We start from the raw sequence: 9,908 nt of genomic DNA, 5'->3' as shown, positions 1-9,908 counted from the left end.
GTGCATCTGTTCTTATCTGTGGATTAGCAGAAGTTGCTGTATGGATGTCACAGGGATGCCCTCGATCCACTGAGTATTGGCTGAATAGCCTCCCCACACTGTGACTGCCATCACACTAGCTCTGTAGGCTGTTCCATCTCTTGCCAGTATTTGCCTGCAAGCTGCTAGTTGTGAGGGGGGTGCAGCACAATGAAATACTTAAAACAGGTTCAGGCTGTAGTGCAAGCTGCCCAGCCACTTGGGTCCTTATGACTCACCACATCCAAATATATTGGAAAGATCTGCAGCAAACAGAGTTGCTGTATGAAGTCTCTGACAATTACTAATAAAATCTCTAGGGTTTTGGACTAAGTCATGTCTTCTTCTGAAAACGACATACTCTTAATTTGAAAGCAGCTGAAAGTTTAGAGCAGCTGAAAGACTGCATACACAATTACTGGACACCAAATAACCATTTGAGTCAAACTAATCATGAAATGTGTCTTAGTAGTTTATTGAAGCTTACAATTGGACACGTACTTTAGCATTTCATTGTAAAACAGAAATATCTTACAGGAGTCAGTGCCCTAGCAAGTGCAGAAGTTTCCAGGAAATAGCATAAGCAGGCACAACTTTCCATGTAACCTGCTCCCATTTCGTTATAGCCTCACCATGATCCTCATCCCATGAGGAATTACTTATCATGTGTCAATGGATAGCAAAAGTAAAAAACTGAATTACAGATGGATTCATATGCTTTGCAGGCACCTGCCAAAGTGGATGGTTGCTGCCTTATGTCTATATTCAAGTATGGCCCCCCAAATAGTTGATTTCCAGTTGGCATATCTCTGGGTGTCACATTTGTTTGTCTACCTCATGTGGAAAGAACGACTGACTAAGATATGTATTACAGTGCCTCATGGAAAGAGGCAACCCTTTCTCTGACTGTTGAGTAATTATCAAGATCAAGTTTAAAAAAAAAAAACGGTGACAATGAGGTCTCAAGAAGAAGTATGTGGATGGGCCTCTCCTATTGGGCTTATTTGTATTCTACATAAATGCTACAAGAGGGCATTTATTACTAGAGGAGAATCTAAAGAACCAGGCATATATGATAAATTGTTGTGTGAATGTCATCTTCCCACGCCCTCAGTCTTCTGATGCTTTCTCTATGTGTCTGTCTAGAAGGTGGCCATAGTGGCAAAGATTAAGGATGTGGAAGATGCTGCCTGTGTGCTCTGCCAATATGCCTTGAACGCTACATTTTCAGAATGTTTAGATGACTTCAAACTGCCAACATATACATCTGTGTCTAAGCATTTTTTCTGCCTCTGCCTCTGTGCCTAAGCATTTTATCCTGGTCATTATTTTCCATACATGCATCACACCCAGATTTCCTGGGCATTAATACCACTAGGATCAAACTTCAACCAATGACTGATTGGAGAGTTAATGCACAAATACCTCAGCTTCCTCACATTGATATGTGTCGGTTCTGAGATACATGTTTTATACTTTTCCTCAGAGTTTCTCCTTGAATTAAGCCCACTTGCCCACTGTGGTAGCTGGCATAGTAACTCAGCACTTATTGGCTGTCCCCTTTTCCCTGTATCACTTTATCATTCCACTGCTTGTTTTCACTGGAGTCCCAAATAAACTTCCTGCATTACAACCATTTTATAACTATACATTTCCAGTGCAATTGAAACTGTTTTGGCTACTCCTACTTTTGAGTGCCCAACATTCCAACAACAGAGGCCAAAGCTGAATCTGTAACATATCACCATTTCCTGTAGATTCCAGTAAGTTCCCTCATAATGATGATTACATTAGATGCTGTCCATCATAGAGGGCATGACAACATGTCCTTATAGAGTGAAAAGATACTTCTGGTAAGTATTTGCAGTCTAAACAAAAAGTTTTTCTACCAGCATTATACTTAGGACTTTATGGAATATGTTATCCGTTGCATGGTATCTCGTAAAACAACATCTCTGACCAAGGTCATACTATGGAATGATGGCAGTGGCTCACAGCCATCGAATTCACTAGTCTTTCTTTGTGCTCCACTAATAATAACAAGTTAGATTGATATTACAATGAAATGTTGTTGAAGAGTTAATTAATGGCAATCGTTGGGAGATAATATCATGAGCTAGAGACACTAACCTAAAAGGTTCAGTAATATGTCTTAGACCAGTGCCAGGTTACCTCATACCCAGAATGTACAGGTTGGATAAGAGATGAAAATATGTGTGACTACTCTAAATAATGTACTTTATAACACTTGAATATGATTGTTGCCTGCTTTGACATTTTTAGGCATTGATCAGTTTGCAGGTCCTTGTGTACTATGGAGGATTTTTTTTTTTTTTTCCCCACTAGAGGACACAATCATGGTTCTACTTAATTAGATGCTGACAATACCACCTGCAATTTTAGGTTCCTCATTCTTCTGTACCAATGGTTAAAGTAAGAAGGAGTCAGTGTTCTTGACTCCTATAACAAAGTAGAAATGTGGTTTCTTATGTACAATTAGGGTAAGGAAGACTATTTCTGAAACATGGGAGATTCATTGAGACACCTTTTAGAATTCTCTTGACAAAATGTTCTTGTCAATGAAAAACTAAAGCAAAGTGCTGAGAGTGATTAAAGATTACATGGATTGGGTGGTAGAAATAGATAGTTGTGATTAATTTAGGCTTAATGATCAGCAACAGAAGCAGGTACTGAAACACATTTGTCTTATGTTAATTATTTTTTCTTACCTCCACCTACTTTTCTCATATTATCCTATGTAAACAGCATTGCCGGCACCTATTATAATATGTTTGGTTTCAGCTAGAAATCCAACCAAATTGAAATGATCTCACGATGGTGTAAAGGTTAATGGAAATTTTACTGTCCTTTATTTTGAAGATAGAAAATTTTACTTGAAAAAAGGACAACAAATTAATCTTAGAGGCAAAAATAGTAATGACACTCTGGTTATCATCTGCATTGTGCCTAAACTACCCATGCATTTGTAATAATATTTTTAAGTATATCTTCTCATATACTCAGTTTGAGTGTACATCTGCTATCTATTTCTTGCGTAAACCTTGATGAATGCACTTTTGAAGTCATACTTTCAGAAGAAGAGTATGTTTAGGTTATATAAAATGTTAAACTGCCACTAAGATACAACATAGTTTATTGCATTAGTTCAGTATTTTTAAAAATTTTTATCACCATGTTTTATACTCCCTTTTTCTACAGAAAATTACTTATTGAACTCTATCACAGATCTTTTTGTTTTGTTTTTAGTTTGTACAGATTCCTTATAAGTGTTTTACCTTCTAGATTATAGATAATAAAGGCAGGTTTTACATCTTTACATGGATGTTCATAAAATAATATAACCCAGTATTACATACTGGTATGTACTAAATAAAGATTTATGATATAAATTGCATTATTCTTAAAAACATGGTAAATAGAATGAAGTGTATTAGGAGGAATAAATACTAAAATAATGAGCTCAACAGTTTCTCCCTTCAATATACAATGCTTTGGTTTTGAACAAAAGAAACAATTCAGGGAACATCTCTATTGTTTAGGAACACTGCCACACTAACTTAGAATATTATTATCAAAGTGATGTGAACATTTACAACTTTCAGTAGTCATTAAGAAATGTGAAAGATGATTAATATATTTTACTAGTAAAGCTTATTTAAAAATTCAGCAAAAGAATGAAGAGTTCAGTATAAAAAGAATTTTACATTGTTTGATGAGTTTATCCTTATTTGGTCATTTTTTCTTCCAGGCCCTAGAGTATAATACATACATCCTGATAGAATAAACTATCACAAGCCATTTCAAGCTTTCTTTCATTTCATTTTGATATAATCCCACTAGTCTTCAAGTTCTTCCTTACTTTCTGAAACAAAACTATATACTAAGTTAGTATTATACTCTCACTGTCCCGGATCTACAATCAACCATTCTCCAAGGAATTTTTAAGTAGAAATGGTGCTATTTGAACATCATTGCTTCTAAACCTCCCAGTGAGTATATATACATGTACATATAATATTATATAGAATATATGTCTTCATATATAGTATATATAATCATGAATTTGTATCAGTATCCTCCATTCATGTCTAATATTACAGCTTCCTCCCAACTTGCATTTCTTATCTTTTAAAAAAAATTTTTCCAACTTTTAAGTTCAGCGATACATATGCAGGATGTGCAAGTTAGTTTCATAGGTAAACATGTGCCATGGTTTTGTGCTGCACAGATCATCATTACCCGTCACCTGACATCCTATCCCATCACCCAGATCATCCTATCACCCAGCTAATGGAAGCCTAGCATCCATTAGCTATTCTTCCTGATGCTCTCCATCCTCTCATCCCCCTGACCCTCCAGCAGGCCCCAGGTGTGTTGTTCTCACCCCTGTGTGTCCATGTGTTCTCATCATTTAGCTTCTACTTATAAGTGAGAACGTGGAGTATTTGACTTTCTATTCCTGCATTAGTTTGCTAATTATAATGGCCACCAGCTCCATCCATGTTCCTACAAAATACATGATCTCATTCCTTTTTATGGCTGTATAGTATTTCATGGTGAATATGTACCACATTTTCTTTATCTGGTCTGTCACTGATGGACATTTAGGTTGATTCCATGTCTTTGCTATTGTGAATAGTGCTGCAGTTAACATACACATGCGTCTTTCTTTATGGTAGAACTATTTATCTTCCTTTAGATATATATTTAGTAATAGGATTACTGGGTCAAATGGTTCTTCTCTTTCTGGATCTTTGAGGAATTGCCACACTGTCTTCCACAATGTTTAACCAATTTAAACTAGCAGCAACAATGTAAAAGTGTTTCCTTTTCTCCACAACCTTGCCAGCATCCGTTGTTTTTTTGATTTTTTGATAATGGCCATTCTAACTGGTTTGAGATGGCATCTCATTGTGGTTTTGATTTGAATTTCTCTAATGATCAGTGATGTTGAGCTTTTTTTCATATGTTGGTTGGCCATATGTATGCCTTCTTTTGAGAAATGTCTACTCATGTCCTTTGCCTGCTTTTTAATGTGATTGTTTGTTCTTGTAAATTTGTTTAAGTTCCTTACAGATGCTAGATATTAGACCTTTGTCATATGGATTGATTGCAAAAATATTCTTCCATTCTGTAGGTTGTCTATTTACTCTGTTAATAATCTCTTTTGCTGTGCAGAAGCTCTTTAATTAGGTTCTGTTTGTCAATTTTTCCTTTTGTTGAAATTGCTTTTGGCATCTTCGTCATGAGATCTTTGTCCATGCCTATGTCCTGAATGGTATTGCTGAGGTTTTCTTCTAGGGTTTTTATAGTTTTAGGTTTTACATTTAAAAGTCTTTAATCCATCTTGAGGTCATTTTGCATATGGTATAAAGAGGGGTCCAGTTTCAATTTTCTGCATATGACTAGCCAGTTGTCCCAGCACCATTTGTTAAATAGGGAATGCTTTCCCACTGCTTGTTTTTTTCAGGTTCGTGGAAAATCAGGTGATTGTAGGTGTGTGGTCTCATTGCTGGGCTCTCTATTCTGTTCCATTGGTCTGTGCCTCTGTTCTTGTACCAGTACCATGCTGTTTGGTTAATGTAGCCCTCTAGTATAGTTTGAATTCAGATAGTGTGATGCATCCAGCTTTGTTCTGTTTGATTAGGATTGCTTTGGTTATTCAGGTTCTTCTTTGCTTTAATGTTAATTTTAAAATAGTATTTTTTCTAATTCTGTGAAGAATGCCAATGGTAGTCTTATGTGAATGGCACTGAATCTGTAAATTTCTTTCGGCAGTATGACCATTTTCATGATATTGATTCTTCCTATCCATGAGCATGCAATGTTTATGCATCTGTTTCAGTCAATTCTGATTTCTTTTAGCAGTGGTTTGTCGCTATCCTTGAAGAAGTTCCTTCACGTCCTTGTTAGCTGTATTTCTAGGTATTTAATTTTTTTCTGTGGCAATTGTGAATGATAATCCATTTGTGATTTGGCTCTCTACCTGCCTGTTGTTGTTGTATAAGCATGCTAACGATTTTTGCACATTGATTTTTGAATCCTGAGACTTTGCTGAAGTTGTTTATCAGCTTAAGAAACTTTTGGACTGAAGTGTTGGGGTTTTCTAGATATTGGATCATGTCATCTGCAAACAGATAGTTTATCCGTCTCTTCCTATTTGAATACCTTTTATTTCTTTCTCTTGCCTGATTGCCCTGGCCAGAACTTCCAATACTATGTTGAATAGGAGTGGTGAGAGAGGGCAACCTTGTCATGTGCTGGTTTTCAAGGGGAATGTTTCCAGTTTTTACCCATTCAGTATGATATTGGCTATGGGTTTGTCATATATGGCTCTTACAATTTTGAGAGACATTTCTTCGATACCTAGTTTATTGAGAGTTTTTAAAATGAAGGGATGTTGAATTTTATTGAAGGCCTTTTCTATGTCAGTTAAGGTAATCATGTGGTTTTCATCTTTAGTTCTGTTTATGTGATGAATCACATTAATTGATTTGCATATGTTGAACTAGACTTACAGTCTGGGGATGAAGCCTACTTGATTGTGGTGAATACGCTTTTTGATGTGCTGCTGGATTCTGTTGCTAGTATTTTGTTGAGAATTTTTGCATCGTTGTTCATCAGGGATATTGGCCTGAAGTTTTCTTTTCAGTCATATCTCTGCCAGGTTTAGATATCAGGATGATGCTGGCCTCATAGAATGAGTTAGGGAGAAGTCTCTCCTTGTGAATTTTTGGGAATAGTTTCAGTAGGAATGGCACCAGCTCTTCTTTGTACATCTGGTAGAATTCAGCTGTAAATCCCTCTGGTCCTGGGTTTTTTTTTTTTTTTTTTTTTTTTTTTTTTGGTTGGTAGGATATTTATTATTGCTCAATTTTATAACTCATTATTGGTTTGTTCAGGGATTCAATTTCTTCCTAGTTCAGTCTTGGGAGGGGGTATGTGACTAGGAATTTATCCATTTCTTCTAGATTTTCTAGTTTATGTGCATAGAAGTTTTTATAGTATTGTCTAATGGTTGGTTGTATTTCTGTGGGGTCAGTGGTGATATCTCCCTTATCATTTTTGATTATGTTTATTTGAAACTTCTCTCTTTTTTCTTTACTAGTCTAACTGGAAGTCTATTTTATTAACTTTTTTTCAAAAAACAGCTCCTGGATTTGTTTGTTTTTGAAGGTTTTTTTGTGTGTCTATCTCTTTCAGTTCAGCTGTGATTTTGGTTTTTCTTGTCTTCTGCTAGTCTTGGGGTTTATTTGCTCTTGGTTCTCTCGTTCTTTTAGTTGTGATGTTAGGTTGTTAAGTTGACATCTTTTTAACTTTTTGATATGAGCATTTAGTGCTATAAATGTCCCTCAACTCTGTGTCCCAGAGATTCTGCTACATTGCATCTTTGTTCTCATTAATTAAAAAAAATTTCTTGATATTTGCCTTAATTTCATTATTCACCTAAAAGTGATTCAGGAATTCATTGTTTAATTTCCATGTATTTGTATGGTTCTGAGTGAATTTCTTAATCATGAATTCTAATTTGATTGCACTGTGGTTCAAAAGACTGTTTATGATTTCAGTTCTTTTGTATTTGCTGTGAAGTATTTTACTTCTCATCATGTGATCAATTTTAGAGTAAGTGCTATGTGGCAATGAGAAGAATAAATACTCTGCTGTTTTTCAGGTGGAGAGTTCTGCAGATATCTATCATGCCCCACTTGATCCAGAGCTGAGTTCCGGTCCTGATTAGCTTTGTTAATTTTCTGTATTGATGACTCATCTAATATTTTCAGTGGGGTGTTAAAGTCTTCCACTATTATTGTGTGAGAATCAAAGCCTCTTTGAAGGTCTCTAAGAACTTACTTTATGAATCTTAGTGCTTCTGTATTGGGTGGATATATATTTAGGATAGTTAGCTTTTCTTGTTGAATTGAACCCTTTGCCATTATGTAATGCCCTTCTTTGTCTTTTTTGATCTTTGTTGGTTTAAAGTCTGTTGTCAGAAACTAGGATTGCAACCCCTGCTTTTTTTTTCAGTTTTTCATTTGCTTGGTAAATTTCCCTCCATCTTTTTATTTTGAACAGATGTGTGTCTTTGCATGTGAGATAAGTCTCTTGAAGACAGCATACCAATGGGTCTTGATTCTCTATCCAGCTTGCCACTCTGTGTCTTTTAATTGGGGCATTTATCCCATTTACATTTAAGGTTAGTATTATTATGCCTAGATTTGATCCTGTTATCATGGAACTAGCTGGTTATTTTGTAGACTTGTTTATGTGGTTGCTTCATAGTGTCACTGGTCTATGTACTTCAGTGTGTTTTTGTTGTGGCTGGTAATGGTTTTCCCTTTCCATATTTAGTGCTTCCTTCAGAAGTTCTTGTAAGGCAGGTCTGGTGGTAACGAATTCCCTCAGCATTTACTTGTCTGAAAAGGATCTTATTTCTCCTTCACTTATGAAGGTTAACTTGTCTAGATATAAAATTCTCGGTTGGAAATTTTTTTCCTTAAGAATGTTGAATATTGGCCCCCAATCTTCTGGCTCATAGGATTTCTGCTGAGAGGTCTGCTGTGAGTCTGATGGATTTCCCTTTGTAGGTGACCTGACCTTTCTCCCTGGATGCCCTTAACATTTCTTCTTTCATTTTAGCCTTGGAGAATTTGATGATTATGTGTCTTGGGGATGATCTCATGGAGTATCTTACAGGGGTTCTCTGCATTTCCTGAATTGGAATGTTGGCCTGCCTTGCTAGGTTGGAAAGTTCTCCTTGATAATATCCTAAAGTATGTTTTCCAAATGAGTTCCATTCTCTCTATCTTTTTCAGATGCCCCTATCAGTTGTAGATTTGGTGTCTTTACATGATCCCATATTTCTTGGAAGTTTTATCCATTCCTTTTTCTTATGTTTTCTTTATTATTTTCTGCCTGTCTTATTTCAGGAAGATAGTCTTCAAGCTCTAAAATTCTTTCCTCTGCTTGGTGTATTCTGCTGTTAATACTTGTGATTGCATTGTGAATTTCTTTCTGTGTATTTTTCGGCTCTCTCAGGTCAGTTATGTTCCTCTCTAAACTGTCTATTTTGGCTCTCAGCCCGTGCATTGTTCTATCATACTTTTTAGCTTCTTTGCTTTGGGTTACAGCATCCTTCTTTAGCTCAGAAAACTTCTTTTTTATTCACATTTTGAGCCCTACTTCTGTTATTTATCCATCTCAGCCTCAGCCCCATTCTGAGCCATTGCTGGAGAGGTGTTGCAGTCATTTGGAGAAAAAGGGGTGCTCCAGGTTTTTGAGTTTTTATTGTTTTTGCATTGATTATTTCTATCTTTGTGGGATTATCTACCTCTGATCTTTGAAGTTACTTCTTTGAATGGGATTTTTGTGGTTTGCTGTTATTGTTGCAGCTGTTTTCTGTTTGTTTCTTTTCCTTTTGACAGCCTGGCCACTCTTCTATAGGGCTGCTGCTGTTTGCTGGGGGTCTGTTCCAGACCTTAGTCACTTTGGCTTTTCCTGTACCCAGAGGTATCATCCATGAAGGCTATGAAAGAGCAAAGATAGCAGCCTGCCCTTTTTTCTGGAAGCTCTATCCCAGAGGTTTACTAACATGTTGCTGGCCTAAACATGCCTGTAGGAGGTGGCTGGAGACCCTAGTTGGGAGATCTCATCCAGTCAGGAGGAACGGGATCAGAGACCCACTTAAGGAAGCAGTCTGGCTACTTTTTGGTAGAGCAGCTGTGCTGTGTTGGGGATCTGTTCAGCCCCCAATCCATTAGAGCTCTCCATGGCCCACAGACTGGACTGGACTGATATGCCTGAACATACTTTGGCCCGAGGATCCCCAACAAAGGTATTTGCAACTCAGGCAAGGCAGGAAGTCCATACAT

The sequence above is a fragment of the Trachypithecus francoisi genome, unplaced genomic scaffold, assembly GCF_009764315.1.
Source record: "Trachypithecus francoisi isolate TF-2019V2 unplaced genomic scaffold, Tfra_2.0 Lachesis_group16, whole genome shotgun sequence".
NCBI lineage: Eukaryota > Metazoa > Chordata > Mammalia > Primates > Cercopithecidae > Trachypithecus > Trachypithecus francoisi.
This window is presented reverse-complemented; position numbering follows the sequence as displayed.